Genomic DNA, 25,548 nt, shown 5'->3' with positions numbered 1-25,548 from the left:
TGATAGAATTTTGCAAGACCAACATCTTCTTTATTGCAAATACTTTTTGTCAACATAAACTATGACTATACATGTGAACTTTGCTGGATAGAATACACAGAATCAAATCAGCTATATCTGTGAAAAGGGAATATGGAAAGCTCAATATCATCAGTGAGAACAAGAGCAGGGGCAGACTGCGAAACAGACCACCAATTGCTCATACACAAGTTCAAATTGAAGCTGAAGAAAATTAGAATAAGTCCATGAGACTTAGTGTCTTGAGTATACCCCACCTGAATTTAAAGACCATCTCAAGACTAGATTTGATGCACTAAACACAAATGAACAAAGACCAGACAAGTTGTGGAATGACATCAAGGACATCATACGTGAGAAAAGCAAGAGGTCGTTAAAAAGACAGGAAAGAAAGGAAAGACCAAAATGAATGTCAGAAGAGACTCTGAAACTTGCTCTTGAATGTCAAGTAGCTAAAACTAAAGAAAGAAATGATGAAGTAAAACAGCTGAACAGAAGATTTCAAAGAGTGGCTCCAGAAGACAAAGTATTATGATGATATGTGAAAATACCTCCAGTTAGAAAACCAAAAGGGAAAAATATACTTGACATTTCTTAAGCTGCAAGAACTGAAGAAAAAATTGAAGACTTCTGTTGTCATAGTGAAGGATTCTATGGGCAAAATATTGAACAACGCAGGAAACATCAAAAGAAGATGGAAGGAATATACAGAGTCATGGTACTAAAAATAATTGGTGGATGTTAAACCATTTCAGGAGGTAGCATATAATCAAGAACAATGGCATTGAAGGAAGAAGTCCAAGCTGCACTGAAGGCATTGGCAAAAACCAAAGCTCCAGGAACTGATGGCATACCAATTGAAATGTTTCAACAAATGGATGCAGTGCTGGAAGTGCTCACTTGTCTATTTCAAGAAATTTGGAAGACAGCTACCTGGCCAACCAACTGGAAAAGATCCATATCTATGCATATTTCAAAGAAAGGTAATCCAATCAATTATGGAAATTATCAAACAATATCACTAATATCACACACAAGTGAAATTTTACTGAAGGCCATTCAAAAGCTATTGTAGTAATGCATTGACAGGGAACTGCCAGAAATTCAAGCTGGATTCAGAAGAGGACATGGAACCAGGGATCTCATTACTGATGTCAGATGGATCCTGGCTGAAAGCAAATACCAAAAAGATGTTTACCTCTGTTTTATTGACTATGCAAAGGCATTTGACTTTGTGGATCAGAACGAATTATGGATAACATTGCAAAGAATGAGAATTCCAGAACACTTAATTATCCTCATGGGAAGTCCGTACATGGATCAAGAGGTAGTCTTTTAAGCAGAACAAGGGGATGCTTTGTGCTTTAAAGTCAGGAAAGGTGTGTGTCAGGGTTGTATCCTTTCACCATACCTGTTCAATCTGTATGCTGCACAAATAATCCAAGAAGCTGGCCTATATGAAGAAGATGGGGCATCAGGATTGGAGGAAGGCTCATTAACAACCTGCAATATGTAGATGACAGAACGTTGCTTGTTGAAAGCGAAGAGGACTTGAAGCACTTACTGATGAAGATCAAAGACTACTGCCTTCAGTATGTATCACAACTCGATATAAAGAAAACAAAAACCCTCACAACTGAACCAATAAGCAACATCATGATAATCAGAGAAAAGATTGAAATTGTCAAGGATTCCTTTTACTTTGATCCTCAATCAATACCCATGGAAACAGCAGTTAAGAAATAAGGGATGCATTGCATTGAACCAAACCATGGTGTTTTCAATTGCCTCAATTGTATGAGGAAGCTGGACAATGATTAAGGAAGATCCAAGAAGAATTGAAGCCTTTGAATTATGGTGTTGGTGTAGCATATTGAATATACTCTGGACTCCCAAAAGAACGAACAAATCTGTCTTGGGAGAGGTACAGCTAGAATGTTCCTTTTGAGAAGAAAGGATGGGGACACCAGGTCTCACATTCTTTGGACATGTTATTAGGAGGGTCCAGTCCCTGGAGAAGGACATCATGCTTGGTAAAGTAGAGGGTAAGCAAAAAAGAGGAAGACCCTCAACAAGATGGATTGACACAGTGGCTGCAAGCATATGGGCTCAAGCATAACAACGATTGTAAAGCTGGCACAGGACTGGGCAGTGTTTCGTTCTGGTGTACATAGGGTCATCATGAGTCAGAACCTACTCAACAGCACCTAACAATAACAAAGGAAAATACTATAAATCAAAAGAAGGGGAGAAATATGCCCTGCATATAAATTTAGTTTTTATAACATTTTTTGCCTCACATTTAAGAAAAAGTAAGATTTTTTTTTAATTAAAAAAATACTAAATATTGCTACAAGTGAGCAAGCTTGATACATACATTGTCATTAAAACAGAAGTAATGAAGGCCAATTGTGAACAAAGCTGTAAAAGTATTAAGGAGGCAAGTGTCCAGCAGTAGACCTGGATCTTTGATTAATTCTTCAGGCTAAAGTGAGTGAGAGCATAAGAAAAAAAGAAAATCACAGCTCAGTAAATGCATAGGAAAGTCACTACAACAGTTGGAAGTTCTTCGCAGAAATAAAATGGCTGAGCAAAAGGCTATCAAGAATCATGCCATACTCCAATTTCTTCACTCACTCCTGGCTTGTTCAGAGAACCTGCTGTGGTAGTTGCTCTCTGGATAAAACTGCAATACCACAAGCAGCCAGAGGAGGGCTGGTGGTCCTGGTGTGGATTTAGGTGCCCAAAGAGTAAAATTCTCCTTTATTTCGTACAGAGAAGGTGAGGAAACCTACCCGCCTGCCTTAATGTAAGCCAACCGTTTGTATTCTCCACCCAATACACAGATCTCACAGATGCACCCTGCTTAAGGGAAAGAAAAGACCTATGTAACAAAAAAAAAAAGTACAAGAGAAAATCCTCTTCTTTTGCTGTCCATAATCTTCAGCCTAGTTTTTCATATATAACCATGGCTTAAAAAAAAAAAAAAAAAAAAAAATTTTTTTTTTTTTTTTTTTTGACCAAGTATTACTGAATATTTCATAAATTCGATACCAAATGACTCAGACTTGGTTTGGGGACTTTATTTTTCATATACTTTTTGAAGTATACTTTATATACAGTGAAAATCACTCTTTTGAGTGTGAAGTTCTATAAATTTTGACAAATGCACATTGTTGTATAAGCACCGCCAGAATAAAAATGTGGAAGAATAGTATTACCCCTTAAAGTCCCCCACCACCACCGCAGCTTTGTAATCAGCCCTGTGAAGTCCCTACTCCCAGCTTCAGGCAACCACTGACATGTTTTACCTTTATATAGTTTTGCCCTTTTGAGAAAAAGCATGTAAATGGAATAATAAGGTATGTAGTCTCTCTGAGTCTGGCTTTTCATTCAGCATAATGCATTTGAGATTTAGTCATGTTTTCTGTATCTATTACTCATTCTTCTCTATTGCCGGGAACCCTGGTGGTGTAGTGGTTAAGTGCTACAGCTGCTATCCAAGATATCGGCAGTTGAAATCCACCAGACACTCCTTGGAAACTCTATGGGGCAGTTCTACTCTGTCCTATAGGGTCGCTGTGAGTCGGAATCGACTACCGCAGTGGGCTTGGGTTTTTTGGTTTTTCTCTATTGCCTGGCAGTATTGTATGGATGTACCATAGTTTATTTACTCATTCCCCAGTTGAGGGACATTTTTCACCATTATGAAAAAAAGTCACTACAATATTTACATGCAGGTTTTTTTGTAAACAGCATATTTTGTTTTTGCTTTATTATTGTTACTTCTCTTGGTAAAATATCTAGAAATAGAATGACTGAGTCAAATGGTAGGTGTATGATACCTTTCTAAGAAACTGACAAATGCCTTTCCAAAGCCATTTTTTAATTTTAAATGTCCACCAGCAGTGTGTGAGTTCAGTAGTTTTACCTTCTTTCCAACACTAGGTAAAAGTGATCTTTTTAATTTTAATCATCCTAGTGGGTATGTAATGATACTTTATTGAGATTTTAATTTGTATTTTTCTTAAGACTAATGATGTTGAACATATTTTTGTGTGTTTATTATCTGATTATCTTCTTTGGTGAAAGGTCTTTTAAAATCTGTCGTCCATTTTTTATTAGTTTGCTTGTCTTATTGTTGTTAAAATTTCTTTATATATCCCAGGTAAAAATTCTTTGTAGGATATACGTTTTGCAAATAACTTCTAGGCTGTGTCATGCTTTTTCATCTTCTTAACAGTATCTTTGGAGAGGCAAAGTTTTTAACTCTGATAAAATCACATTCACTGTGTTTGTTATTGTTGTTGTTTGTTTGTTTTCCTTTGATAGTTAAGCCTTTTCGTGTCATGTTGAAGAAATCTTTGCCAAACCCACGATCATAAATATTTTCTCCTATGTTTTCTTCTAGAGGTTTTGTAGTTTTGGCTCTTGAGTCTAGGCCATGATTCTTCTCAACTTAATTTTCATACACGGTTTGAGGTAAGGGATGAGGTTCGTTTTTTTGCACGTGGTTACAAATTTGTTCTAGCACAATATTTTTTAAAAAAGGTTATCCTTTCCCCATGGACTAACCAAGTAAGCTTTGTCAAAGCGTAATTGACCATATATTCGTGAATCTATTTCTGAACTCTCCCTTCAGTTGTATTGATCGATTGTTTATCTTGACAGCAGTTCTGCTGTCTTGATTACTGGAGATTTACAGTCAGTTCTGAAATGAGATACCGTAAGCCCTCTCTTTGTTCTTCTTTTCCAAAGTTATTTTAGCTATGCTAGGTCCTTTGCATTACCATATACATTTTAGAATCAGATTGCGAATGTCTGCCAAAAAAAGCATGCTGAGATTTTTATTAGGATTACATCAAGCCTGTGGATCATTTTGGAGAAAGTGACGTGTGAACAATCGTGAGCTTTTGATTCGTACATACAGTGTACCTGGCAATGTAGTAGGTGTTCTTTAACTTCTCTCAGCAATGCTATGTCATTTTAAGTACACATTTTAAGTATGTAAATTAAGTACAGATTTGTTCAAACATTTTCCTAGGCATTGCATACTTTTGATACTACAGTGAAACCGGTGAGACCCAGAACTCCATGGGACTGCCTTGTTTTTTCTGGTCTCACAAGTTTTCTGCCTTTGTGCAGTCTTACCACTTTCCTATCGTGCTCTATTAGTGGAAAGTATTTGAGTTTTTCTTCTCTGACAAGTTTCTGCCTTACACACGTTTCGGCTTTTGCTGTTTTTACTATATTTTAAATGCTATTTTTAAGTTCCAATTTCTGACTGTTGCTAGCATATGGGAATAAGACTGACCTCGTTTTGTTGATTTTGTTCATTTGTCTCTATTTTTAACCTAATTGGTTCATTATATTTAAACTATTTACATTTAATTTGAATATTGATTTGGTAAGGCTTATCTACCATCTCTTGTTTTCTATTTGTTCGATCTGTTCTTTGTTTCCTTGTTCTTCATTTTCTGCCTTATTTTGGATTAACTAAATATTATTTATGATTTCATTTTATCTTTTTTTGTTGCCTATTAGCTAAAACTTTTTAGTGTGTGTTTTTAGTGAATAATTTAGGCTTGGTGGCATATATATTCAGCTTTTTTTTTTTTATCATAGTTGACCTTCGAGTGGTGTTATATTGTTCCATATAGTATGAGAATCTTAAAACCATATCATTCCATTTCTCCAATATTCTGCACCCTGCCCCAGCTTGGCCTTTATTGTTCCACATTTTATAAACCAAAACCAAAACCAAACCCACTGTAGTCAAGTCGATTCTGATTCATAGTGACCCTTTAGGACAGAGTAGAACTGCCTCATAGAGTTTCCAAGGAGCGCCTGGAGGATTTGAACTGCTGATCTCTTGGTTAGCAGCCATAGCACTTAACCACTATGCCACCAGGGTTTCCTCTACATTTTATATATGGTATAAATACTGTGCTATTATCTTTGCTTTAAACAGTCAATTATGCTGCAAAAGATTTAAATAAAAGAAAATATATTTTATATTTGCTGACATAATTGCTGTTTTTGGTGCTTTAATACCTTTGCACACACTTAGACTTCCATCTGGCATCTTTTTCCTCCTGCCTGACTGATGTTATTTAATATTTCTTATACTGTGGGTCTGCTGATGATGAAGTTCTTCAGCTTTGTTTGTCTGAAAATATTTTTATTTTATCTCTGTTTTTGAAAGATACTTTCCCCAGGTATAAGTTGTAAGATGACTTTTTTTTTTTTAATTCTGTACATTAAAGATATTGCTACCCTGTCTTCTGACTTCCATTTTTCCCAGCGTATAGTCTGCTGTTATTCTTATATCAGTTCTTCCATACATAGTATCTTTTTTTATTGCTGCTTTTAAGTTTTTTTTTTTTTCAATCATTGGTTTAAGAAATTGTTTATAATGTGACTTGGTGTAATTTTGTCATGTTTTCTGTGCTTGGGATTCATTGAACTATTAGAACTGGTAGATTAATATTTTTTATTTAAATTTGCAAAAATATTAGCCATTATTTCTTCAATTACTTTTTCTACTTCATCCACTCTCTTTTTGGGCCTTCAATTGTGTCTATACTAGGCTGATTTAGTTTACATCAGAGTTTAATCATTTTATATTTATTTTTTTCCAGTTTTTCACTCTCTGTTTTATTGCATATGATTTCTATTGCTATGTCTCTAAGTACATTTATCTTTTCTTCTACAATGTTTAATCTACTGTTGACATCATCCAGTGTATTTTAAATCACATATTTTGTAATTTTTCTCTAGAATTTTTATTTTGTTTTTGTTTTACATTCTCCATGTCTTTACCTAAAATAATAATAATAATAAAAAAACTTGTTGCTGTGGAGTCTATTCTGATTCTTAGCAACCCTATAGGACAGAGTAGAACTTGCCCCCATAGAGTTGCTAAGGAGTGCTTGGTGGATTCGAACTGCCAACCTTTTGGTTAGCAGCTGTAGCTCTACCAGGGTTCCCATTGTTACCTGAAGCATTCAGTATTTCCTGTAGCATCTTTTTTTTCATAAAGCAATAATAAGATATACTTCACACACCACAAAATTTACTTTTTTAAGGTGTACATTTGAGTATTGAGTTGTGCAACACTCAAACTATCTAATTTTAGATAGTTTGATAGTGAAACTATCTAATTTTAGAACATTTTTATTACCTAAAAATGAAACCAGGTAAACACTAATTTATTTTATGGATTTATGGATTTGACTATTCCAAATATTTCATATAGATGAAATGATATAACATGTGGTCTTCTGTGTTTGGCTTCTTTCACTTATCCAAGTTAAACCATGTATCAGTACTTCATTCATTTTTATTGCCTAATAACATTGCACGGATATGCCACATTTTGTTTATTCTTCAGTGGATGGACAGGTGGGTTGTTTCCATTTTTTGGTTCTCAGTAATAATGCAGTTATGAACATTTGTATACAAGTGTATGAGTGGACGATTCTCATGACTATATCAGCTCTATGTTTAATATTTTAAGCAACTGCCAAATTGTTTTAAGAAGAGGCTGCAATATTTAACAATCTCACTAAACAAAAGGATACCCATTTCTCCACATTCCCACCAACACATTATTGTCTATCTTTTTAAATTTAGCCATTCTAGTGTGTGTGAAGAGAAATTTAATTGTGGTTTTCATTTGCATTTCCTTAAAACTAATGACCCTGACTATATTTTATGAAATTACCTACTATCTAGATATATTACTTGATGAAGTATCTATTCAAATACTTTACCCATTTTTAAATGGGGTTGTCTTTTTATCATGGAGTTTTGAAAGGATGTAGAAAATCTGGATACAAATTCCTTATCTGAAATACAATTTAAAAAATTTTCTTGTAGTCTGTAGGTTGTCTTTTCATTGTCTTGATAATATCTTTGAAGTACAAAAGTTTTGAGTGTATGTGTGTGTGTTTTTTCTTAAATTTTGATGAAGTTCAATTTTGTTTTTTCTTATTCACATTTGCTTTTGGCTTCATATGTAAGAGACCAGTGCCTAATGCAAGGTTATGAAGATTTATGCCTATATTTTCTTCTAAGAGTTTTACAGCTTGTTCTTAAATTTAAATCTATGATCCAGTTTCCATTAGTTTTTATTTATGGTGTGAAGTGGAGATTCAACTTCATTCTATTTCATATGGATATCCAGTTGTACCAGCACCATTTTTTGGAAAAACTCTTTGTCACTGCTGTTGAATATCAATTGACCGTAACTAAAAGGTATTATGTCTGAACTCTCAGTTCTATTTCATTGATCAGTAAAAGCAAACCTGTTGCTTTCCAGTCAATTCCAATGCATGGTGACCCCATGCATGCAGAGTAGAACTGTGCTGTATAGGGTTTGCAATGCTATGATCTTTTGAAAGCTGATTGCCAGGGTTTTCTTCTGAAAAGCCTCTTGGTGTGTCTGAAACACCAGTCTTTTGATTAGTATGCAAGCACTTAACCATTTCTTTGCACCACCTAGAGTTTTCTAACAACTTTAACATTAGGCTAATCTTTTTCCCTCCCCCCCGCCCCATGAACCTCTCAGGTTTCCATACTGTGGGGGATTTCATGTTGGTGTGATTCTGGAAGCTATGTCACCAGCACTCAAATACTGGCAGGGTCACCCATGATGGACAGGTTTCACCTGAGCTTCCAGAATAAGACAGACTAGCAAGAAGGACCTGGTGGTCAACTTCTGAAAAGAATTAGGCAGTTAAAACCTTATGAATAGCAGCAGAACATTGTCTGATATGGTGCCAGAAGTTGAGCCCCTCGAGCTGGAAGGCACCCAAAATATGACTTGGGGAGAGCTGCCTCCTTAAAGAAGAGTTGACCTTAATGATGTGGATGGAGTCAAATTTTCAGGACTTTCATTTGCTTATGTGGCACGACTCAAAATGAGAAGAAACAGCTGCAAACATCCAATAACAATCAGAATGTGGGATGTACAAAGCATGAATCTAGGAAAATTGGAAGTCATTAAAAATGAAATAGACCAGATAAACGTTCATATCCTAGGCATTAGTAAGCTGAAATGAACGGGTATTGGCAATTTTGAAATAGAAAATCATATGGTCTACTATGCCAGGAATGACAACTTGAAGAGGAATGGCGTTGCATTCATCCTCAAAAAGAACATTTCAAGATCCACCCTAAAGTACAATACTGTTAGTGATAGGATAATATCCATATGCCTACAAGAAAGACCAGTTAATACAGCTATTGTTCAAATTTACACAACAACAACTAAGGCTAAAGATGAATAAACTGAAGATTTTTACCAACTTCTGCAGTCCGAAATTGATAGAAAATGCAATCAGGATGCATTGATAATTAACTGGTGATTGGAATTCGAAAGATGGAAACAAAGAAGAAGGATGGGTAGTAGGAAAATACAGCCTTGATGATAGTAAAAACGCCAGAGATGGCAGGATTGAATTTTGCAAGACCAACAACTTCTTCATTGCAATACCTTTTTTCAACAACATAAATGACTATACACTTAGACCTCGCCAGATGGAATACACAGGTATCAAATTGACTGCATCTGTGGAAAGAGATGATGGAAAAGCTCAATATCATCAGTCAGAACAAGGCCAGTGGCCAACTGCAGAATAGACCATCAATTTCTCATATGCAAGTTCAAGTTGAAGGTGAAGAAAATTAGATCAAGTCCATGAAAGCCAAAATACAACCTTGATACAGTATATCCCACCTGAATTTAGTGGTTATCTCAAGAGTAGACATGATGCGTTGAACACTGATGGCCTAAGACCAGACGAGTTGTGGAATGACATCTAGGACATCAAACTTGAAGAAAGTAAAAGGTCATTAAAAAGAAGAAAAAGAAAGAAAAAATCAAAATGGATGTCAGAAGAGACTCTGAAACTTGTTCTTGAATGTACAGTAGCTAAAAAAAATGGAAGAAATGATGAAGTGAGAGCTGAACAGAAGATTTCAAAGGGCAGCTCAAGAAGGCAAAGCAAAGTACGATGATGACATGCCACCACGTATCTGTCAGTTTGTTGTACTGTGGGGGCTTGTGTGTTGCAGTGATGCTGGAAGCTATGCCACCTGTATTCAGATACCAGCAGGGTCACCTATGGGAGACAGGTTTCAGCTGAGCTTCCAGACTAAGACAGACTAGGAAGAAGGACCCAGCAGTCTACTTCTGAAAAGCATTAGCCAGTGAAAACCTTATGAATAGCAGCAGAACGTTGTCTGATATAGTGCTGGAAGATGAGCCCACCAGGATGGAAGGCGCTGTCAATATGACTGGGGAAGAGCTGTCTCCTCAAACTACAGTCCACCTCCATGACATGGATGGAGTCAACCTTTCCGGACCTCTATTTGCTAATGTGGTATGACTCAAAATGAGAAGAAACATCCATTAATAATCGGAACCTGGAATGTACCAAGCATGAATCTAAGAAAATTGGAAATCATCAAAAATGAAATGGAATGCATAAACATCAATATCCTAGGCATTAGTGAGCTGAAATGGACTGGTATTGACCATTTTGAATCAGAAAATCATATGGTCTACTATGCCAGGAATGATAACTTGAAGAGGGATGGCGTTGCATTCATCATCAGAAAGAACATTTCAAGATCTATCCTAAAGTACAACCCTGTCAGTGATAGGATAATATCCATACACCTGCAAGGAGGACCAGTTAACATGACTATTATTCAAATTTATGCACCAAACACTAAGGCTACAGATGAAGAAACTGAATATTTTTACCAGCTTCTGCAGACTGAAATTGATCAAACATGCAATCAGATGCATTGATAATTACTGGTGATTGGAACTGAAAAGTTGGAAACCAAAAAGTATGGGTAGTTGGAAAATTTGGCCTTGGTGATAGAAACAATGCCAGAGATGGCATGATAGAAATTTTGCAAGACCAACGACTTCTTCATTGCAAACACCTTTTTTTCACTAACATAAACAGTGACTATACACGTGGGCCTCACCAGATAGAATACGCAGGATCACATCGACTACATCTGTAGAAAGAGGATGGAAAACCTTGATATCATCAGTCAGAACGAAGCCAGGGGCCGAATGCAGAACAGACCGTCAATTGCTTCTATGCAAGTTCAACTGAAATTGAAGAAAATTAGAACAAGTCAACTAGAGCCAAAGTACAACCTTGAGTATATCCCACCTGAATTCAGAGACCGTCTCAAGATTAGATTTGACGTGAATACTGATGACCTGAAACCAGGCAAGTTGAGGAATGACATCAAACATGAAGAAAACAAGAGGTCATTAAAAAGACAAGAAAGAAAGAAAAAACCAAAATGGATGTAAGAGGAGACTCTGAAACTTGCTCTTGAATGTTGAATAGCTAAAAAAATGAAGAAATGACATGTGCGAAGTCCTGAAGAAGCACACTTAGTATTTCTTAAGCTGAGAGAACTGAGTATAAGTTTCTCATACAAAAACTTATACGCACATTGTTATGAGACTTTAGTTGCTCTCCCTATAAGGTGACAGCACATTCCTCCTTTCCATTCCAGATTTCCTGTGTCCATTTAATCAGCTACTGTCCCTTTTTGCTTTCTCATCTCACCTCCAGACAGGAACTGCCCATTTAGTCTCATGTATCTACTTGAGCTAAAAAGCACCCTCTTCACATGTATCATTTTATGTCTTACAGTCCAGTCTAATCTGAAGAGTTGGCTTTGGGAATGGTTTCAGTCCTGGGCCAACAGAGAGTATGTGGGCCATGTCCTCTGGGGTACCTCCAGTCTCAGTTAGACTGTTAAGTCTAGTTTTTTTTAGTAGAATTTGAGTTCTGCAACTCACTTTTCTCCTGCTCCATTACGGATTCTCTGTTGTGTTCCCTGTCAGGGTGGTCATTGTTGGTAGCCAGGCACCACCTAGTTCTTCTGGTCTCAGGCTGAAGAAGTCTCTGGTTTATGTGGCCCTTTCTGTCTCTTGGGCCGTTACTTTTCTTGTGTCTTTGGTGTTCTTCATTCTCCTTCGCTCCAGTTGGGTTGGGGCCAATTGATGTATCTTAGATGACTCTCGCTAGCTTTTAAGACCCCAGACACTACTCACCAAAGTGGGATGCAGAACATTTTCTTAATGAACTTTGTTATGCCAATTGACTTAGATATTCCCTGAAACCATTGTCCCCAGACCCATGCCTCTGCTACTCTGTCCCTTGAAGTGTTTGCTTGTATTCAGGAAACTTCTTAGATTTTGTTTTAATCCAATTGTGCTGACTTCCCCTGTATAGCGTGTTGTCTTCCCTTCACCTAAGATAATTCATATCTACTATCTAGTTAAAAACCAATTTCCCTCTCTTCCCACCCTTGTAATGATCAAAAAATGTTTTCCTCTGTGTTTAAACCATTTCTTGAGTTCTTAATACTAGTGGTCTCATACAATATTTGTCCTTTTTCAGCTGACTAATTTCACTCACCATAATGCCTTCCAGATTCCTCCGTTTTATGAGATGTTTTGCAGCTTCATCATTGCTCTTTATCGTTGCCTAGTGTTCCATTGTGTGAATATACCATAATTTGTTTACCCATTTGTCCATTGATGGGCACCTAGGTTGTTTCCATCGTTTTGCTATCGTGAACAATGCTGCAATGAACATGGGTGCACAAATATCTATTCGTGTGACTGCTCTTATTTCTCTAGGATATATTCATTCCAAAGGGTGGGATTGCTGGACAATATGGTACTTCTATTTCTAGCTTTTTAAGGAAGGGCCAAATTGATTTCCAAAGTGGTTGTAACATTTTACATTTCCACCAGCTGTGTCTGTTGGCCAGGTGTCTGTCTTCCAAATTTCTTGGCATAGATAAATGAGCACTTCCAGTGCTGCAGCTGTTTGTTGAAACATCTCAATTGATATTCTTTGAATTCCTGGAGCCTTGTTATTTGCCAATGCCTTCAGTGCAGCTTGGACTTCTTCCTTCAGTACCATCAGTTCCTGATCGTACGCTACCTCTTGAAATGGTTGAACATCGACTAATCCTTTTTGGTATAATGACACTGTGTCTTCCTTCCATCTTCTTTTGATGCTTCTTGTGTCATTTAATATATTTCCCATAGAATCTTTCACTGTGGTAACTTGAGGCTTGAATTTTTCCTTCAGTTCTTTCAGGTTGAGAAATGCCGAGTGTGGTCTTCCCTTTTGGTTTTCTATCTCCAGCTCTTTGCACATGTCACTGTAATACTTTACTTTGTCTTCTCGAGCCACCCTTTGAAATCTGTTCAGTTCTTTTACTTCATCATTTTTTCCTTTTGCTTTAGCTGCTCAACATTTGAGAGCAAGTTTCAGATTCTCTTCTGACATCCATATTGGTCTTTTCTTTCTTTCTTGTCTTTCAATGACCTCTTGCTTTCTTCATGTATGATGTGCTTGATGTCATTCCACAATTCGTCTGGTCTTCAGTCATTAGCTTTCAACACATCAAATCTGTTCTTGAGATTCTATTCTCTAAATTCAGATGGGATATACTTAAGGTTGTACTTTGGCTTTCTTTAGTTTCAACTTGAACTTACATTTGAGCAATTGATGTCTGTTCCACAGTCGGCTCCGGCCCTGTTCTGACTAATGATATTGAGCTTTTCCATCGTCTCTGTCCACAGATGTAGTCGATTTGATTCCTATGTATTGCATCTGGTGAGGTCCATGTGCATAGTTGCTGTTTATGTTGGTGACAAAAGGTATTTGCAATGAAGAAGTCGTTGGTCTTGCAAACTTCTGTCTTTTGGTCTCCAGCATTGTTTATGTCACCAAGGCCATATTTCCAACTACTAATCTTTCTTCCTTGTTTCCGACTTTTGCATTCCAATCACCAGTTAATTATCAATGCATCCTGATTGCATGTTCCATCAATTTCAGACTGCAGAAGCTGATAAAAGCCTTCAAGTTCTTCACCTTTGACCTCAGTGGTTAGTGCATAAATTTGAATAATAGTCTAATTAACTGGTCTTCCTTGTAGGCATATGCATATCATCCTATCATTGACAGCGTTGCACTTCAGGAATAGATCTTGAAATGTTCTTTTTGGGGATCAATGAAACAACACTCCTCTTCAAGTTGTCATTCCTGGAATAGTAGACTATATGATTGTCTGATTCAAAATGGCCAATACCAGTACATTTCAGCTAGGATATCAACGGTTATGTGATCCATTTCATTTTTGACAAATTCCAGTTTTCCTAGGTTCATACTTCGTACATTCCACATTCTGATCATTAAAGGACGTTTGCAGCTGTTTCTTCTCATTTTGAGTCATGCCACATCAGCAAATAAAGGTCCTGAAAACTTCATTCCATCCACATTATTAAGGTCATTGTCTAGACCAAGAAATTTGGAAGACAGCTACCTGACCAACCGACTGGAAGAGATCCATGTTTATGCCTATTCCCAGGAAAGGTGATCCAACCGAATGCAGAAATTTTCAAATAATATCATTAATATCACACACAAACAAAATTTTGCTGAAGATCATTGAAAAGTGGCTGCAGCACTATATCGAGAGGGAACTGCCAGAAATTCAGAAGAGGACCTGGAATCAGGAATATCATTGCTGGTATCAGATGGATCCTGGCTGTTTACCTGTATTTTATTGACTATGCAAAGGCATTCAATTGTGTGGATCATAACAAATTATGGATAGCATTGCAAAGAATGGGAATTCCAGAACACTTAATTGTGCTCGTGAGGAACCTAGACATAGATCAAGAGGCAGTTGTTCAGATAGAAAAAGAGGATACTGCATAGTTTCAAGTCAGGAAATGTGTGTATCAGGGTTGTATCCTTTCACCATGCCTGTTCAATCTGTATGCTGAGCAAATAATCTGAGAAGCTGGACTCTATGAAGAAGAAAGGGGCATCAGGATTGGAGGAAGACTCGTTAACAACCTGCAATATGCCGATGACACAACCTTGCTTGCTGAAAGAGAAGAGAACTTGAAGCACTTACTAATGAAGATCAAAGACCACAGCCTTCAGTATGGATTATACCTCAACATAAAGAAAACAAAAATCCTCACAACTGGACCAATAAGCAACATCATGATAAATGGAGAAAAGATTGAAATTGTCAAGGATTTCATTTTACTTAGATCCACAATCCGCACCCATGGAAGCAGCAGTCAAGAAATTAAAAGATGCATTGCATTGGGCAAATCTGCCTCAAAGGACCTCTTTAAAGTGTTGAAAAGCAAAGCTGTCACCTTGAAGACTAAGGTGAGCCTGACCCAAGCCATGGTATTTTCAGTTGCATCATATGCATGTGAAAGCTGGCCAGTGAATAAGGAAGACTGAAGAAGAATCGACCCCTTTGAATTGTGGTGTTGGCAAAGAATGTTGAATATACTATTGACTGTCAAAAGAACAACAAATCTGTCTTGGAAGAAGTATAACCAGAATGCTTCTTAGAATCTAGGATGGCGAGACTGTGTCTTACATACTTTGGACATGTTGTCAGGAGGAACCAGTCCCTGGAGAAGGACATCATGCTTGGTAGAGTATCAGCCAAAAAGAGGAAGACCTTTAATGGGATGGATTGACACAGTGGCTGCAACAATGGGCTCAAGCATAACAATGATTGCAAGAATGGGGCAGGACCCAGCAATGTTTTGTTCTGTGGTACATAGGGTCTCTATGAATCAGAACTGACTCGACAGCACCTAACAACAACAACCAACAATGTAGAAGTGTTCCAGTCTCTCTACAACCTCTCCAATATTTATTATTTTGTGTTTTTTAGATTAACGCTAGCCTTGTTTGGGTGAGATCATATCTCATTGTAGTTTTGATTTGCATTTCTGTAATGGCTAATGATCATGAGCATTTCCTCATGTATCTGGTAGCCGCCTGAATGTTTTTTTTTTTTTGGTGGAGTGCTTATACATATCCTTTGCCATCTTTTAATTGGGTTATTTGTCTTTTTGTTGTTGAGGTTTTGAAATATCTTGTAGATTTTAGAGATTAGATGCTGATCGGATCTGTAGTAGCCAAGTTTTTTTTTTTTTTTCTCAGTCTGTAGATTATCATTTTACACTTCTGATGAAATCTTTTGATGAACGTAAGTGTTTGATCTTTAGGAGTTCCAACTTGTCTAGTTTCTCTTCTGGTGTTTGTGCATTGTTAGCAATGGTTTGTATTCTGTTTATGCCACGTATTAGCACTCTTAGCATTGCCCCTATTTTTTCTTCCATGATCTTTATCATTTTATATTTAGGTCTACCATCCATTTTGAGTTAGTTTTTGTGCATGGTGTAAGCTATGGGTCTTGTTTCATTTTTTTGGAGATGCATATCCAGCTATGCCAGCACCATTTGTTAGGGAGACTGTCTTTTCCCCAATTAACAGACTTTGGGCCTTTGTCAAATATCAGCTTCTCATAGGTGGGTGGATTTATATCTGGATTCTCAATTTTGTTCCATTGGTCTATGCATCTGTTGTTGTACCAGTACCAGGCTGTTTTAACTACCTTTGTTGTTACCTTAATATTTACCCCTATTTCTCAAAGTTTAAACCAATCTTTTCTTTCTTGATATCGCCTTGACCTCCTATCCTTATGAAAGATCTATGACTACATTTTTTAATCCCTCTTTTTTGTTTTAATGTTGTCGTCTTTTGCATATTGACATCTCTTTTTCCCTATTTTCAGTGTTTTAGTTTTAATTTATTTTTATGACTTCCCTATCTGGGTTTATATCTGGTTTCTCTATCCTGTGCTCTATTCTTGGGTTGTTATCTGATGATATTGACTTTCTAACTGGAGGACTTCCTTAAGTTTTTCTTGTAATTTTAATTTGACGTTTGCAAATTCCTTAAACTTCTGTTATCTGAATATGCCCTAATTTCACCGTCATATTTGAGAGAGAATTTTGCTGGATCTATAATTCTTGGCTGGCAATTTTTTTTCCTTCAAGGCTTCATATGAGTCATCCCATTGCCTTCTTGCCTACGTGGCTTCTGCTGAGTAGTCAGAGCTTAGTCTTATTGACTTTCCTTTGTAGATGACTTTTTGTTTATCCCTAACTGCTCTTAAAATTCTCTATCTTTGGTTTTGGTAAGTTTGATTATAATATGTCTTGGTGATTTTCTTTTGTAATATACCTGTGTGGAGTTTGATGAGCATCTTGGATAGCTAGCTTCTCCTCTTTCATGATATCAGGGAAGTTTTCTGCCAAAAATTCTTCAACAATCCTCTCTGTATTTTCTGTTATCGCCCCCGTTCTGGTACTCCAATCACTCACAGGTTATTCCTCTTGATAAAGTCCCACATAATCCTTAGGGTTTCTTCATTTTTTTTTAATTATTTTATCTGATTTTCCTCAAATAAGTTGGGGTCAAGTGCTTTTCTTCAATCTCACTAATTCTGACTTCCATTGCTTCAGTTCTGCTCCTGTGACTTTCTATTGAGTTGCCTAACTCTGAAATTTTATTGCTAATCTTCTGGATTTCTGTTTGCTGTCTATGGATTCTTGCAGCCTGTTAAATTTGTCATTGTGCTCTTCTATAATCTCAAGTTCCTCTATTGTTTTGTCTGTGTGTTCCTTGGCTTGTTCTGTGTTTTGCCTGATCTCTTTCCTGATCTCTTGAAGAGTTTAGTGTATTAATCTTTTGTAATCTACCCTGGTAATTCCAAGAATTTATCTTCCTCCAGAATATTTCTTGATTCTTTGTTTTGGGAGGTTGCTGAAGCCATGATGGCCTGTCTCTTTATGTGATTTGTTATTGACTGTTGTCTCTGAGCCATCAATAATTTATTATATTTATTTATTTTATGTTTGCTGACTGTGTCCTAGTTTCTTGTTTTGTTTTGTTATGCCCAAATAGGCTGTTCATGTGAGCTGGTTTGATTATTGTGCCTTTGAAGCTCTAATGTCCTGTCACCAGCTGGTTAGGTCTGTTACTATGTATGTGAGCCCAGGAGTCTGATTAGTTTTCTTGTATAGATTTAGCCCAGGTGTCCAGATGGTCAGTCATAAAGTGTGTGGTGTAGGCCCTTTACCTACAGCCCTAGACGGGCAGGGGTGATTGAAGGAGGCACAGGTATCAGGCTGCAGTAAGGGGTCAAGCTCTGAGCAATGTAGGGGGCTGACAGCTGCCCTTGAGTACCTGGGAGGAAAGTGTGTCCCTGTTCCCTAGAGCACATAGGTGGGTGGGTTTTGTAGCTGGACTATGGGCACCCAATGCTGTTGGTTGTAAGTACTGGGAGGCACCATTTATTCTTGAACCCCTATTGCAGGTGGCTGAGTGGTGTGGGTGGACTAGTCCTCAGGTCCCTGATATGGGTAGGTGAGGGCCCTGCTTAGTGTGCAGAGCAGTGTCAAACATCATGAATTTGCCATTCTGTCGTATAGCTGATACAGTGAAGTTAGGCTTCAGGTATATACCCTGTTGTACTGTGCTAATGAGGGCCTATCTTGTTGAACTGGGCCCACACAGGCCTATGCAGGGGTGAAAGGCATTCAAAGCCCATGGATCCCTTACGCCTATACCTAGGCAAAGGAGCTGTACCTGTCCTGAGTTCCCGGCTTAGGGGAGCTGGCAGATTATTTTTTCCTGTTTGTTAATTTGCTCCGTCTCCCAGGCTGGAAGAATGGCTCAGAGCAAACGACTGGGCTCTACTTCCAGCCCAGGGGAAGTAGCAATTACTGAAGCCAGCCTGGGACCTGGTGCAGAGCAGAAAGGGAGCAGGTAAATGGGAGAGAAGTTCTTCCCAAACAGTGTGTTTCTGGATCTGCATTGTAGGTTATACACATGTACTTATCTTTTGCCAATTGAGGGCCGCTTCTTGCTGATTCGGAAGGGTTGAGCAGACTTTCTGCCGCTCAGTCTCTCCCAACGTGGAAAACACGTTCTGAATGAACGGCAGCCAGTCTGGACTGCAGGTTTCCAGTTTCCCCCCGGGTCAAGCCTGGCAACTCTTTGCAGTTTCTGAACCATCTCTCCCTCCCCCTGCCACTCAGTCCAATTCCTTAACTTTGACTTTGCTGTTCAGGGCTCCTAGATTGTTGTGTATAATCGATTCACTTGTTTTTTCAGGTCTTTGTAGTAAGAGGGACCACCGGAAGCATCTGACTGCTCCACCATGTTGATCCCACCCCTACACAGTTCATTTTTAAGTCTGTCTCTTTCCTCTAGCATTTTACCGTGTCAAGGAGAAACCACACAGTTCGTTTAAGAGTTTTTTAGAAATCTCGTAAGCCAGATACTCAAGTTGTTTACTTACAAGTTCCACCTTCCACCAAACATTTGAAGATAATTCAGACAAATTTTTGCCACTGAATAAAAAGGATTACCTTTCTTCCATTGTCCAATCACATGTTCATCATTTTCTTTTAAAGCCTCACCAGAAGCACATTTAATGTCCATATTTCTGTCAATGTTCTGTTGCTGGTGTCGTATGTATTCTCTAAGATGAAAGAGACTTTCTCTATAGCTCTCTTCACTTCCTTCTGAACCCTCATCAGAATCGTCTTGACATCCATAATTCTACCAAGAGTCTCTCCTGAGAAATTTAGGCTTTTATTATTAAGCATCTTAAAATTCTTCCTGCCTCTATCCTTTACCCAGTTCCAAAATTGCTTCCACATTTTAGGTATCTATTTTTTATTAGAGTAGCTCCCCACTCTCAGTATCAAATTCTGTCTTAACTATCTAGTACTACTATAAGAGAAATACCGCAGGTGGATGGCTTTAAAAACATAAATGAATTTTCTCACAGTTTAGGAGGCTAGAAATCTGAATTCAGAGCTTCGGCTGTAGGAGAAGGTTTTCTTTCTCTGCCATCTCTGGAGGAAAGTCTTTGTCACTTAAGCTTCTGCTTCTGCTTCCTGCTTCGTTGAAGATCTCCATATGTCTTTGCATCTATCTTACCCTATCTCTCTTGCCTAATCTGCTCCTTTTATCTCTTGTAAAAGATTGACTCAAGATACACCTTACACTAAACTTGCCTCATTAATATAACAGAAAACGCATTCCTAAATGTGATCATAACCACGAACATAGAGGTAAGGGTTCGCAACACATGTTTTGGCGAATACAGTTCAATCCATAACAGTCCATTTCATTTAATTTGTTAAATTTGTTTGTAGAATTTTTTGTATTATCCTGTTTCATTCCTGTACTGATATTTATGTCTTTTCTCTTTTTTCCTTCGTCAAACTTGCCAGAGATGTGTCAATTTTATTAACCTTTTTAAAGAATCACCTTTTTGTTTTATTGTTTTTGTCTATGGTTTTTCTTCTTTCAATTTTATTAATTTCTGCATTTATCTGTATTATTTGCTTCATTCTTCTTATCTTGTTTTATTTTACCCTTTTTAAATTAGTTTTTGACATGGAAGCTTAAATGGTTGATTTCAGACTCTGCTCTTTTCTAATTAATGTAAGCATTAGGGCTAAATTTTTCCCTCAGCCTGATTCAACTGTGTCCCACAAATTTTGGTATGTTATAGTATCATTTTATTCAGTTCAATGTATTTTTCATTTCCCTTTAGACTTTCTCTATGACTGATGGATTACTTAGTAGTGTGTTGTTTAGTTTCCAAGTTTGGGAGATTTTCCTGTTATCTTCCCATTTCTGATTTCTACTTTGCTTCCATTTTGGTGGCAGAATACGTTGTTTATGATTTCAATTCTCTTACATTTGTTGAGGCTTATTTAATGCCACAGGATATGGTTTATCTTTATATAATTTCCATGGGCACTTGAAAAGAATGTGAATTTTGCTGTTTGGTGGAAGAACCTTCTGTAAATGTCAATTGGACTCTGTTGATTGATGGTATTGTTGAGTTCTATGGCATTGCTCATTTTCTCTCTGCTTGTTTTATCAATTTTTGAAAGAGGAATGTTGAAGTCTTTAGCTATAATTATGGATTTGTCTATTTCTGCTTTAGTTCCATTTGTTTCAAGGATGTTCATAATTACTCATTGATGCATTTTTATGATGGGTGCTTTAAAATCTTTTTCAGATAATTCTAACATCTCTTATCTTGCTGTTATCATCTATCAATTACCTATTTCCATTCAGTTTGAGCTCTCCCTGGTTACAGGTAAGACAAGAGATTTTTTACTGAAACCTGAACATTTTGGATATTATTATGTGGCTCATAAGGAGGGGTCACTCCCTGTTTACTGACGTGTGGAGCTGGAAGTGCAGGTTGCTACCTGGTCTTCATTGACACCTAAGGAGAGGAAGTCCTGATTATTGCTGGGTGAAGTATGATTCCAGCTCCCCACAAGGCCTCCACTTATAGTTACTTGGCTGGACAAATAGGTAGTGTCCTGTTACTGTTTCCCACTGACCTCTACTGACAAAACAGCTAGGGTGGAATTCCTACAGCTAGACAGTGGAGAAAGCCCTAACTTTCCATCAGGCTACCTCCATCATCATGGCAGTGAGGAGGGGCAGTGTCTCTTCATTACTACCAGGCGGAAGTAGAAGTTCAGCCTACCCGTATGCTCTCCCCTGATACTGTAGAATGGGCCTTATTACCCCCAGTGGAGATGAAAATTCAAGCTTCCTATTTGTACTTCACAACTTACTACAGCCTGGTAGGGATGGAGGTCTAGGTTCCCCATTTGGCCTTAGTTACGTTGGTAGGAATGGGTCCACAGTTTCCTATGGTGTCTGGCTGGAATAGAGCAATTATTGTCAAAAAGTCTCTGCCTTGTTAGGCTGGTTTTTCCTGTTTCTTTCACTAGAGAAAGCAGGCTTTTGATGAGGGTTTTGTTTGTTTGTTTGTTTGTACCCATTAATACTAATGGGTGACTAGCTTCTTTAGCTCCAAGGCAGAGATATATGAGACAAAAAGAAAACCCACAGAATGCATCACTGGGTTACTCTTAGGGGCTTGAATTTCTGATCTAGTCTACCTTCTCTCTCCATCTTTCTCAGTCCTTTTATGTTTATTTTGTATATAATGCCCAGAGTTTTAGTTGTACATAGCAGAAGGAATAGGAAAAAATATATCTACCCCATCTTTCCAGAGAAGTTTTTCCAGACACATATTTTTTTTTATTCTTAGATGCAACACTTCATTGCCTGATGGTGGAAGACAATCTGTAAATTTTTATGTAGTTGTATATCATCTAGAGATGTGATAAGGAAAAAGGTCCTGCTTTGAAACACCACCCATTGGAGATGAAAATCCCACCTCTCTACTGGACCCTCTTTGACACCACTCCTTACCACACTGTATCACTTTTTCTTCAGTACTAACAAATTTTGATAAATAAAAAGGTTGCCTAATTTAAAAGGAAATGATGGTTTTGTAAGTACCCTAAGTAGATACTTCTCAGAACTTGATAGAAACTTATTCTTCATAGTCCAAGACCTTTCTTCAATACCCTGCCACACTAGAGTTTGAAATAAATTGCAAATGCTAAGAAGCTATTTGTAGTTACTTGAAAAAATTTTTTCATTTACCCTGTAAAGTTATCAGCTTCGTAGTAGAGAGGAATAAACTCTTTCAAATCTATTTCAAGGAAATATATTTTGTCATGATTTCATGTAGATTACAAGACCATTTTAAACAATACACCTCTACAGGTAAGTGTTTTAGTTATCTAGGGCTGCTGTAACAGAAATACCACAAGTAGATGGCTTTAACAAAGAGAACTTTATTCTCTCACAGTCTAGGAGGCTAGGAGTCCAAATTCAGGGTGCCAACTCCAGTGGAAGGCTTTCTCTTTCTGCTGGCTCTGGGCTAAGGTCCTTGTCATCCATCCTCCCTTGGTCCAGGAGCTTCTCAGAGCAGGAACCCTGGGTCCGAAAGATGTGCTCTGCTCCAGATGCTGCTTTCTTGATAGTATGAAGTCCCCTGTCTCTCTGCTTGAGTCTCTCATTTATATTTCAAAAGAGCTTGACTCAAAATGCAGCCTAATCTTGTAGATTGAGTCCTGCTTCTTTAACATTACTACCTCTAATCCTGCCTCATTAACTTCATAAATGTAGGATTTATAACACATAGGAAAACCACATCAGATGACAAAATGGTGTACAATCACACAATACTGGGAATCATGGCCCAGCCAATTTGACATACATTTTGGGGGGACATAATTCAATCTATAACAGGGAGGTATTTTGTAGTCTTCTTTTTCTAAATTGTATAGTTTTTATCCTATTTATCTGAAACTGTTCCATGCTGATATTTTGAAATCTTTTGGAATTTCAGGACACCAAACTGGCTTCTTATCTAGGACTACTGCAAGTGTTCAAATGTAGATAATCTAAATCACAGACTGGTCATAAAATATAACAGGAAAAAAACATCCTCATGGTGAGTGGCAAACATTCCAAAGTACTTTCTCAAAGTTAAGCAATTTAATAAATCTTTTACAGAAGAAAGAAAAGGATTTCTCTAGTTCCAATGATAAACAAAATTTATTATCAGAGTTTTATTTAAATATGTACTTCCGTAAAGTATATATATTCGATACCATCAAGTCGATTCCGACCAAGTCAATTCCGACTCATAGCCACCCTATAAGAGAGTAGAACTGCCCCACAGGGTCTCCAGGGCACGCCTGGTGGATTCCAACTGCTGACCTTTTGGTAAGCAGCCAAGCTCTTAACCACTGTGCTGCCAAGTCTCCGGTATATATAAAGTCATTAAATTTAAAGCACTCACAGAACTCTAGAAACAAAGAGTTCATTTAAGAATTACATAAAGACAAATGCCCTAAAGCAATAATATTAAAAGTAACATTAATGAAATATGATCTGTATTATTGTTCTCCTGAAACTAATGTACCTACTTTGGATCAATACAGTGTCACTTTTAGTTCACTAAGGCTTTTTGATTGTTAGCAGATGGATTATAAATTTGAGCCATAGGCTCTACCATTATCATTGTTTTCTTCTTAATGCTTTACTCATTTTAAACAGACAATTCATTATTTCAATTGAGCTTTTAATTTGATCAATACTGAAAAAGAATATCCCTTTTATGAAATTTTGTTCCACTATGTAGTAGAGTTCTAACTATTTAACTGTTGGAATTTAGAAAATACGAAATCAGTATGTACATGCTGGGGAAATATAATTGGAAGCAAATCTACTTCCAACCCAGAAAAACCTCTCAACAAAAATAGAAGAAAAAGAAAAGTTTTATTACTGAATAAGCTTGAAAACAAAATGTGAAAAACGCATCACAGGTAATCTACCAAAGAGATTGCAAAGAAAGAAAGAAATCTTATATCTGAGTGGATAACCCATTATATTTAAGCTTTCAAGATAAAATTGCTGATTTTCTAGTATCTTTATGGCCCGATATCGGAGGTTATGCTAATCTCCTTCCAGAAAACTGGCGTGTAGGGGAGGGTTACCTGAAGTTACATTTTAAAGAGATGGCTTCCAGATCCTTAAGTTAACATAACACCTTAGATTTACATACTTTTTAAAGAGTCAGAGGAAGATTTTGTGATTACAAATTTTCTATAGTAAATCCTGAAAGAATGGGATGGGAGGCTCTTCCCTTATTTTCAACAGGGAAAATTAAAGCCTCTTATTTTCTATTTGTAGTTGTCCTTACACACCCACTGGCCATGCTTTACTAACAGCTGTTGTGCAGGTAACTAGTAATCAGTTGCCAGTGAACTGATTTCAACTCATGGCAGCACTGTATTTGTCAGAGTAAGGCTGTGCTCCATAGAGTTTTCAGTGGCTGATTTTTTGGAAGTAGATCACCAGGCTTTTCTTCTGAGGTGCCTCTGGGTGGACTCAAATCACCAACCTTTGGTTTAGCAGTCAAGAGCTTAACCTTTCATGCCACCTAGGGACCCTCGCTGTGTAGGTATTTGTGTTATTTTCCCCAGTATGTCACATCAAGTATGGCTTTTATTTAAGCCCAAGAATATAGTAAGAGGAGAATGCAGACAAACACCTATAGTCCTGGAGACATCACAGCACAAACTCCCCAAGGTCCTGTGGGCACACTTGGACTGAATTGAGTCTCTGTTTTTGTTGCCAAGGTCTGTGAGAGGAATCTTTACTCCAGAGAGCTCAGGCAGTGGAGTTCCATTATCAATTTCTTTGGTCATGTAATTAAGCCAGGGTTGTGAAACTGGTAAGACCAGTTGCCAACCTTCAGTAAAACCCAAACCCATTGCCGTCGAGTCAGTTCTGACTCACAGCAACCCTAAACCTTCAGTAAAGAGCAGGGTAATTCAGACCTTAACTAGAACATCACAAATCTCTCTGCCCTTGTGTTGGCCAAGGTTTAAAAATTAGATATCTAGGCGTTCCCCAAAGTAGACACCAAGCTTTTCTAGTCCACCTATAGATCAACTCTTATATCCACAGAACTTTTGAATAAATCATGACTATAGTAATTTTTCCTGATATAGTAAGACATTGTTTCCTTTGTCAGTGCCCCTAACGAAGTGAAAAATGGTCACAACATAAACAAAACCTGTGGTATTTTCTGCAGTATCAGTTATATGGTAGTCATCCAGATATCCTTCCTTTTAGAAAGATATCTCTTAAAATATTT

The sequence above is a fragment of the Loxodonta africana genome, chromosome 1, assembly GCF_030014295.1.
Source record: "Loxodonta africana isolate mLoxAfr1 chromosome 1, mLoxAfr1.hap2, whole genome shotgun sequence".
Classification (NCBI taxonomy): domain Eukaryota; kingdom Metazoa; phylum Chordata; class Mammalia; order Proboscidea; family Elephantidae; genus Loxodonta; species Loxodonta africana.
The sequence above is the reverse complement of the archived record's forward strand: the minus strand, read 5'-3'. Positions refer to the sequence as shown.